Here is an 11,009-nt window from a genome sequence, read left to right on the forward strand (position 1 = left end):
TAAACTCAAGAGAGTTTGCATCATCAGTATTAATAAAGGTGCATGCGTTCTCAGTCATGTCCAAGTCTTTGCAACCCTATGAACTGTAGCCCTCCAGGCCCCTCTGTCCATGGGATTTCCCAGGCAAGAATATTGGATGAGTTGCCATTTCCTCCTCCAGGGGATCTTTCCTACCCCAGATCAAGAACCTGGGTCTCTTGAATCTTCTGCACTGGCAGGTGGATTCTTTATCACTGAGCCACGTGGGGAGCTCTGGCATTATTACACAGAATTCCAATTATCTGTCTTTCCCTATTAATTAAGGATCTTTTTATTTGTGTTAGGTTTATAAGTTCGGATAATTTGTCATAGAAGAGAGCAGAATATTGGTTAAATGTTATATCTTGGGTAATAGTTTGGATTTATAACAACCTTAATTTTTTTTTTCTAGAATGATTAGTTTCACTGCTGACTGCGCTTGCTCATATCTAATACCATGTAAGAACTTCATTATGAATGTATCAAAAATTCATAAGAAGAGTCAATTTAGATTACTTTCAGATTATTACCTTAAGACTATTTTTGAATAGTCTTACAGTTAGTTCAGAATTCTGTTTCTCTGACTCCTCTGAAAAAAAGCAACTTTCTTTTTCTTAATGGAAAAGGGGAGTTGAATCAAATTAGTCAGATCAACACACAAACCCGTATGATTAGGAATAATGAAGTAAAAAAAATGTAATCACGTAAACCACTCTTAGGATGTGCGGGTTTCCATAGAGATATTATATATCTCCCTAAATGTCTGTTTGTTAACTAGTATCTATATTTGAAGATAATTTTTAACATAAAAAGGAAAAGAAATTCTTATAAAAATATAGCATCAGGTCTTAATTTTAATTATTTTGCGTGGAATTATTGGGGATTTGCATTCCAAGAGATCTGGATTAAAAATACAACACTCTGAGTTATATGTTTTTTTCTTCCCCACAGTGAAAATGAGGATAATATTGCATAGAATTATTGTGATGGCTAACTTGTAAAAGTAAAATTAAATTATATAAAATTTTAAAGCATGTATTCCCATACAGTAAATACTGTTCTCTTTATTATTCCTACAAATAAAATCAATTATTACATTTGAGGAAGATGGTCCCACTATAAAACAATAGCAACCATTTTGGAGGAAACTTATTTGAGAGCCAGTATTGTTTATGTACTTATCTCATCGATCTCATTGATTCATTGCAATAACCTTATGTTACCTTTGAAGAAACTGACAATGAGAGATTAATTATTGTAAACAAAAGCATACAGCTAGTTAAAGGTCAAATTGTAATTCTATACTATTTTCTTCTGAAACTGAAGCATGTGATACTTAGACATATATTCAATGAGCAGGACCAAACTCAGAACAATTTTCTGAAAATTAATAAATTAGTATGACAAACAGGAAACATAAACAGACTCATTCTTCAGAACCCTTGAAATATACAGGAAGGAATGGCAACCCCAAATTATTCATTATTTATTTCACCTGATGAAATGCTAAGCTAAGGATTAATAAACCAGTACTAAGGAAAGGAAAGTTTGCATTGGTTTTTACTTTACAATCTTACCTCTATTTCTACAAATGCATCACATTAAGTGGCAGAAATTATTAAAAAATATTGGTAACTATTTCAAGTTTAGATTAAGATATTTAGCATTTGTAAAAATACTCTATCTCAACACTTTTGCAGTTATCTTCTTTCTATAGCTATTTTTCTTTGATGCATTTTGCTTTGTAGCCAAGGGAGCAAAAATGGTGAAAGGTAGCAAGATATTATTACTGTGGTTCTTTATGGACATGATTTTTATATGGATTTTTAACCTGAATAAGCCACATGCAGTTTTATAACAACATATGCCCATGGTTCATGGGAAGTACTCCAGTGAATCAAATGTGCCAACAGAGCCAAGAGGAAAATACTCTAAGGATTATACATATGTTATTAATATTTGTACCACTATTGAATTAGAAAACTTGGTGGAAGATGTCCAAAGAGATGGAAAAGCATGAGAATTAGGGCAGAATCATATGGAAGACTTGCAAATTTTTTGGAAGAGTTTTCTGAATTTGGTACATCAGGATTTCCCTGAAGTATAGACATTTCTTGATCATGCTGACTGAAATATTGAGACAAATGAATCTTATGTGTAAACACTACATTTCCTTTCTTGTGTAATAAAATGTCCCCATAAAGTGGCTCACTAAGCTATTAAGTATAAAATAAATTATTCAAAAGATTAAATAGAGAACAATGAGAAGAATGAGATACAGTATCATGCTCAGTGATTTCCCACAGAAGGCATGAGAGAAGTTAGATTAAATAAATACTAAAGTCTTGAATATGTTCCAAGAATTTTCACAGGTCATTTTCCTTTAATAATGGTGCTAATTAAGTATCTACTATCCAGAGGCCTCTTTTCATTTGATTGGTGGACTGGGTTCTGGTAATTAATGAAAGCATAAAACCTAGGAAATCTGCAAAAATTACAACTCAGATGCCTTTAATCTAATTTTCTTTTTTTCCCCTTTCTTTTAAATAAAAATTTATTTATTTTAATTGGGGGCTAACTACTTTACAATATTATATTGGTTTTGCCATACATACACATGAATCAACCACGGGTGTACACGTGTTCCTCATCCTGAATCCCCTCCCACCTCGCTCTCCGTACCATCGCTCTGGGTCATCCCAGTGCACCAGCCCCTAGCATCCTGTATCATGCATCATACTTGGACTGTCAATTCGTTTCACATATGATATCATACATGTTTCAATGCCATCCTCCCAAATCATCCCACCCTTGCTCTCTCCCACGGAGTCCAAAAGACTTTACTATCCATCTATGTCTCTTTTGCTGTCTCACATAGAGGATTATCATTACCATCTTTCTAAATTCAATATGTATGCATGAGTATAAGGCATCTGAATGCAGAGTTCCAAAGAATAGCAAGAAGAGATAAGAAAGCCTTCCTCAGCGATCGGTGCAAAGAAATAGAGGAAAACAACAGAATGAGAAAAACTAGAGATCTCTTCAAGAAAATTAGAGATACCAAGGGAACATTTCATGCAAAGATGGGCTCGATAAAGGACAGAAATGTATGGACCTAACAGAGGCAGAAGATATCAAGAAGAGGTGGCAAGAATACACAGAAGAACTGTACAAAAAGATCTTCACATCCCACATAATCATCATGATGGTGTGATCACTGACCTAGAGCCAGACATCCTGGAATGTGAAGTCAAGTGGGCCTTATAAGGCATCACTATGAAAAAAGCTAGTGGAAGTGATGGAATTCTACTTGAGCTCTTTCAAATTCTGAAAGATGATGCTGTGAAAATGCTGCACTCAATATGCCAGCAAATTTGGAAAACTTAGCAGTGGCCACAGGACTGGAAAAGGTCAGTTTGCATTCCAATCCCAAAGAAAGGCAATGCCGAAGAAGGCTGAAACTACTGCACAATTGCACTAATCTCACATGCTAGTAAAGTAATGCTCAAAATTCTCCAAGCCAGGCTTCAGTAATATGTGAACCGTGAACTTCCTGATGTTCAAGCTGGTTTTACATAAGGCAGAGGAACCAGAGATCAAATTGCCAACATCCTCTGGATCATGGAAAAAGCAAGAGAGTTCCAGAAAAACATCTATTTCTGCTTTCTTGACTATGCCAAAGCCTTTGACTGTGTGGATCACAATAAACTGAGGAAAGTTCTTCAAGAGATGGGAATACCAGACCACCTGACCTGCCTCTTGAGAAATCTGTATGCAGGTCAGGAAGCAACAGTTAGAACTGATCATGGAACAACAGACTGGTTCCAAATAGGAAAAGGAGTACATCAAGGCTGTATATTGTCACCCTGCTTATTTAACTTACATGCAGAGTACATCATGAGAAACGCTGGACTGGAAGAAACGCAAGCTGGAATCAATATTGCCGGGAGAAATATCAATCACCTCAGATATGCAGATGACACCACCCTTATGGCAGAAAGTGAAGAGGAACTCAAAAGCCTCTTGATGAAAGTGAAAGTGGAGAGTGAAGAAAACGAAGCTGATGGCATCCGTTCCCATCACTTCATGGGAAATAGAAGGGGAAACAGTGGAAACAGTGTCAGACTTTATTTTTATGGGCTCCAAAATCACTGCAGATGGTGACTGCAGCCATGAAATTAAAAGATGCTTACTCCTTGGAAGGAAAGTTATGTCCAACCTACATAGCATATTCAAAAGCAGAGACATTACTTTGCCAACAAAGTTCCATCTAGTCAAGGCTATGGTTTTTCCAGTGGTCATGTATGGATGTGAGAGTTGGACTGTGAAGAAGGCTGAGCACCGAAGAATTGATGCTTTTGAACTGTGGTGTTGGAGAAGACTCTTGAGAGTCCCTTGGACTGCAAGGAGATCCAACCAGTCCATCTGGAAGGAGATCAGCCCTGATATTTCTTTGGAAGGAATGATGCTGAAGCTGAAACTCCAGTACTTTGGCCACCTCATGTGAAGAGTTGACTCATCGGAAAGGACTCTGATGCTGGGAGGAATTAGGGGCAGGAGGAGATGGGGACGACAGAGGATGAGATGGCTGGATGACATCACTGACTAGATGGACGTGAGTCTGAGTGAACTCCGGGAGTTTGTGATGGACAGGGAGGCCTGGTGTGCTGTGCATCATGGGTTCTCAAAGAGTTGGACACGACTGAGAAACTGAACTGAACTAAAACTGTATTGGTGTTTTTCTTTCTGGCTTACTTCACTCTGTATAATAGGCTCCAGTTTCATCCATCTCATTAGAACTGATTCAAATGTATTATTTTTTATGGCTGAGTAATACTCCATGTGTATATGTACCACAGCTTTCTTATCCATTTGTTTGCTGATGGACATCTATGTTGCTTCCATGCCCTGCCTATTATAAACAGTGCTGTGATGAATATTGGGGTATACGTGTTTCTTTCAATTCTGGTTTCCTCAGTGTGTGTGCCCAGTAGTGGGATTGTAGGGTCGTATGGCAGTTCTATTCCCAGTTTTTTAAGGAATCTCCACACTGTTCTCCATAGTGGCTGTACTAGTTTGCATTCCCACCAACAGTGTAAGAGGGTTCCCTTTTCTCCACACCGTCACTAGCATTTATTGCTTGTAGACTTTTGGATTGCAGCCATTCTGATTGGTGTGAAATGGTACCTCATTGTGGTTTTGATTTGTATTTCTCTGATAATGAGTGATGTTGAGCATCTTTTCATGTGTTTGTTAGCCATCTGTATGTCTTCTTTGGAGAAATGTCTGTTTAGTTCCTTGGCCCATTTTTTAATTGGGTCGCTTATTTTTCTGGAATTGAGCTGCAGGAGTTGCATGTATATTTTTGAGATTAATCCTTTGTCAGTTGCTTCATTTGCTATTATTTTCTCCCATTCTGAAGGCTGTCTTTTCAATTAGCTTATAGTTTCCTTTGTTGTGCAGAAGCTTTTAATTTTAATGGTCCCATTTGTTTATTTTTGCTTTTATTTCCAATGTTCTGGGAGGTGGGTCATAGAGAATCCTGCTGTGATGTATGTCAGAGAGTGTTTTGCCTATGTTCTTCTCTTGGAGTTTTATAGTTTCTGGTCTTACGTTTAGATCTTTAATCCATTTTGAGTTTATTTTCGTGTATGGTGTTAGAAACTGTTCTAGTTTCATTCTTTTACAAGTGGTTGACCAGTTTTCCCAGCACCACTTGTTAAAGAGATTGTCTTTTCTCCATTGTATATTCTTGCCTCCTTTGTCAAAGATAAGGTGTCCATAGGTGGGTGGGTTTATCTCTGGGCTTCTATTTTGTTCCATTGATCTATATTTCTGTCTTTTTGCCAGGACCATACTGTCTTGATGACTGTGGCTTTGTAGTAGAGCCTGAAGTCAGGCAGGTTTATTCCTCCAGTTCCATTCTTCTTTCTCAAGGTTGCTTTGGCTAATCGAGGTTTTTTGTATTTGCATACAAATTGTGAAATTATCTGTGAAAAGTACCGTTGGTAGCTTGATAGGGATTGCATTGAATCTATAGATTGCTTTGGGTAGTATACTCATTTTCACTATATTGATTCTTCCAATCCATGAACATGGTATATTTCTCCATCTATTAGTGTCCTCTTTGATTTCTTTCACCAGTGTTTTATAGTTTTCTATATATAGGTCTTTTGTTTCTTTAGGTAGATATATTCCTAAGTATTTTATTCTTTTCGTTGCAATGGTGAATGGAATTGTTTCCTTAATTTCTCTTTCTATTTGCTCATTATTAGTGTATAGGAATGCAAGGGATTTCTGTGTGTTGATTTTATATCCTGCAAATTTTCTTTATTCACTGATTAGCTCTAGTAATTTTCTGGTGAAGTCTTTAGCATTTTCTATGTAGAGGATCATGTCACCTGCAAACAGTGAGAGTTTTACTTCTTCTTTTCCAATTTGGATTCCTTTTATTTCTTTTTCTGCTCTGATTGCTGTGGCCAAAACTTCCAAAACTGTGTTGAATAGTAGTGGTGAAAATGGGCACCCTTGTCTTGTTCCTGACTTTAGGGGAAATGCTTTCAATTTTTCACCATTGAGGATAATGTTTGCTGTGGGTTTGTCATATATAGCTTTTATTATGTTGAGGTATGTTCCTTCTATTCCTGCTTTCTGGAGAGTTTTTATCATAAATGGATGTTGAATTTTGTCAAAGGCTTTCTCTGCATCTATTGAGATAATCATATGGCTTTTAGTTTTCAATTTGTTAATGTGGTATATTACATTGATTTATTTGCAGATATTGAAGAATCCTTGCATCCCTGGGATAAAGCCCACTTGGTCATGGTGTATGATCTTTTTAAGGTGTTGTTCGATTCTGATTGCTAGAATATTGTTAAGGATTTTTGCATCTATATTCATCAGTGATATTGGCATGTAGTTTTCTTTTTTTGTGGGATCTTTGTCAGGTTTTGGTATTAGAGTGATGATGGCCTCATAGAATGAGTTTGGAAGTTTACTTCCTCTGCCATTTTCTGGAAGATTTTGAGTAGGATATGTGTTAGCTCTTCTCTAAATTTTTGGTAGAATTCAGCTGTGAAGCTGTCTGGATCTGGGCTTTTGTTTGCTGGAACATTTCTGATTACAGTTTCTATTTCCATGCTTGTGATGGGTCTGTTAAGATTTTCTATTTCTTCCTGATTCAGTTTTTGAAAGTTGTACTTTTCTAAGAATTTGTCCATTTCTTCCACGTTGTCCATTTTATTGGCATATAATTGCTGATAATAGTCTCTTAGAAGTGACTTAGCATAGCATAGCATAGCATAGTCTCTTATGATCCTTTGTATTTCTTTTTCATCTGTTGTGATCTCTCCATTTTCATTTCTAATTTTATTGATTTGATTTTTCTCCTTTTGTTTGTTGATGAGTCTGGCTAATGGTTTGTCAATTTTATTTATCCTCTCAGAGAACCAGCTTTTGGTTTGTTGATTTTTGCTATGGTCACTTTTGATTTTTTTGCATTTATTTCTGCCCTAATTTTTAAGATTTCTTTCCTTCTACTAACCCTGGGGTTCTTCATTTCTTCATTTTCTAGTTGCTTTAGGTGTAGTGTTGGGGCAGGGCGTCCTAATATGGTGGAGAAATAGGACAGGGAGACCACTTTCTCACCCAGAAATTCATCAAAAGAACATTTGAACACATAGTAAATTTCACAAAACAACTTCTGAATGCCAGCAGAGGACATCAGGCACCCAGAAAAACAGCCCATTGTCTTCGAAAGGAGGTAGGAAAAAATATAAAAGATAAAAAGAGAGACAAAAGAGGTAGGGATGGAGCTCCGTCGAGGGAAGGGAGTCTTAAAAAAGAGAGAAGTTTCCAAATACCAGGAAACACTCTCACTGCTGAGTCTGCGGCGAGCCTTGGAACCATAGAGGGCAACATAACCGGGAGGAAAAATAAGTAAATAATTAAAACCCACAGATTATGTGCCCAACGGTAACTCCCCCAGCGGAGAAGCAGTGCAGACGTCTGCATCCACCACTAGCAAGCTGGGGTTGGTCAGGGAGACACGGGCTACATTGCTTAGAGTCAGGACCTGGCCTGAATGCCCCAAGGGCAATCTGAGGGAACTAACTTGGGCTAGCAAACCAGACTGTGGGATAGCTACTTCACAAAAAGTGCTAACCTAAGACACCATCAGGCCCACTTGCAGAACAAAGGACTGAGCAGCGCTATCCTGGCCCAGACATGTGAGGGCAGCAAGAGCCAGAAGGGGGCAATTGCAGCCCCAGAGAGGCATTATCTACCAAACTGCAAGAAGGCTTCGTTGCTAACCAAGACTTCTTCAGATTCTGGACTGAGAAGGTGCGCTGGTTGTACACCCAGAAAACCAAGCAACAGAGACAGGGGAGGCGATAAGTCACAGCAACCTTTAACCTAATTTTAGAAATGAACACAAAAATCTCCACATCTGTTGACTCAATCGTTGTTATTCATTCAACAGACATTGAGAACCTGCTGTCTTAGATACTATAGGACACTGTAGATACAATAGAATCAAAATAGACATGAACCCACCTTTACTCAGCTTGCTGCGGAATCTCCAAACACAAATCTGAAGATAGACATAGACATCATCAGTAAAGATTGCAGAGGCCCCCAGAGTCTCTAGGTAGACTGAGTAGTGATGGTTTCCCCTGACAAGTGCAGCTTTAAAAGACTGGGAGAAGTGGCTGTTTTATCAAATGTGTACATAACATAACTTTACAAGGGACATAAAGAAGAGAAAATGATGCACATAAAATGAATCTCAAAAAATAGACCCTAAATAAATGTTCACAAAACAAGTGTTTTGTGAACACTTGACAAAGAATTCAAAGTAATTGTCATAGACATGAGTATTATGTTCTGGAAAGTAGCAGCGTTTTAGTTATATTACAATTATTTTTAATTATTTGATTCTAAATATAACTTACTATGTATTTTTATGGAATTCACATATAAATTCTATAAAAATACATAATATCATGATCAATATTTACCTTCAATATATATATATTTTTTCACGAAATAAAAACCTCTACTTTAAAAGTGCAATGCACGAGTACATATTATCTCTTTGGACTGAATTTTGTGTGCTATCACACAGAATATATAGCTTCTTTACACCACAGGAAACTATCAGTGTTCACCTTGAAAATACATAGGAAATTCCACACTAATTTTGAAACTCTACATTTGAAGTACAGTCTGGTACTTCATAGGATCCTTTCAGGGACTGATTAACAGAATTAAAATGATCTTTTCACAGTGCACTTTGTCTTAAAAAATATATTTCAATCTACAAAATCCTGAAGGAGGAATAACTTTATGAAATGTCGATAAGCAATGCACTGGAAAACTTAGCTTGGAAGTGAAAGTAACAGATTGGGAAATATATTAACTGTCATTTGGCAGGTTAACAGGCTATAAAGAGCAAAGGTAGTTATTAATGAATAGATGGTTAAGAATTTCAGGATTTAACCTGATTGTTCTTTAAAGTGTCCTTTATTTTTGACCAAAAAAATATTTATTGGCAGAAAAAACTGCTTTATAGACCATGTCTCTGAAGGCTTGTTTCACTTGCTCGTTTCTCAGGGTGTAGAAGAAGGGGTTCAGCAAGGAGGCCACATAGGTATTGAGAATAGCTACCCCTTTAGTCAATGATGTCTTTTCTTTGGGGAGGGATTAGCATACATGAATATGCAGCTTCCATCAGAGATGGAGATAACAGTCATGTGAGAAGAAGAAGTAGAGAAGGCCTTTTTTCTCTGACTGGCAGATATAATTCTCAGAATAGTCCTGATAATGTATGTATAGGACAAAATCACTAATGCCATGAATAGCAAACTAACCAAAGAAAAGTAAAAACCCATTACTTCTAGAAGCCATGTATCTGAACAAGACAATTGTAAAAGGGGGAAACAGTCACACAAAAAGTGATCAATGACATTGGAAGGAGGAGGAGGACCTGGAGGAGAAACATAAGGGGTGAGAAAATGGTCAGAAACCCACCCAGCCATGCACAGAGCACAAGCCGAGCGCCAGAGTTTCCTGCTCATGATGGTTGTATAATGCAGAGGCTTGCAGATGGCAACATATGACAATGGCAGTTAGAAAGTAAAATTCAGTCACCCCCATGAAAATAGAGAAAAATAGTTGGGCTGCACAATTGTAAGAAATAGTCTTGTCCTTGATGATAATTGCCCCCAGAAATCTAGGGATGCACACAACAGTAGAGGAGACCTCTGAGAAAGAGAAATTTCGGAGGAAGAAATACATGGGCGTCTGGAGATGGGAGTCCACCCAGGTTAGGGTGGTGTTAGTCAGATTTCCCAGTGACAATACATATGTGATAAATAAAAAGAGGAAAATCACAATCTGAAGGTCAGGATCATCAGAAAGGCCTTGGAGTCATTTTTCCCTCTTTTTTTCTGTTTTGTTTTTTTTTTTTCTTCTTCTACTTTTATATATACTTAGGTGGAAAGTGCATTAAAGTGAATAGATGAAAGGTAGAATTCATTGTGACCAATATGATCATCATTAATACAGTTCTAAAACTTTCTCTATAATTCATGTCAATGGTATTTTATTATCTTATTTGCATTATTACTTAAAACATATTTGTGGATCCTGCTTTACATACTAATTCTATGATTCTAAATCTAGCAGATAATAGGAAATCTTCATACAATAAGTTGCATTATACAGAGATGATAAGTGAAATAAATCAATGCTTTTTTACTTTGTACAATTAAATCATTGTAGTTTTGTTAGAATAATCCTATAAAATATACGTTTTTCTTTTTTCTGTCATGTATTTATAAGAAGATACTACCACCTAAAACAGAAATGGATGATCTCACTTCCTTCACAAGATCAAAATGAAACATAAAAATCTAAAGTAACAACCCAATACTTTTAAGATATAAGAAATTAATGATTTACTTAGCAAATAAAATAAATATTTAATG

Source organism: Bos indicus, chromosome 5 (genome assembly GCF_029378745.1).
Source record: "Bos indicus isolate NIAB-ARS_2022 breed Sahiwal x Tharparkar chromosome 5, NIAB-ARS_B.indTharparkar_mat_pri_1.0, whole genome shotgun sequence".
Taxonomy (NCBI): domain Eukaryota; kingdom Metazoa; phylum Chordata; class Mammalia; order Artiodactyla; family Bovidae; genus Bos; species Bos indicus.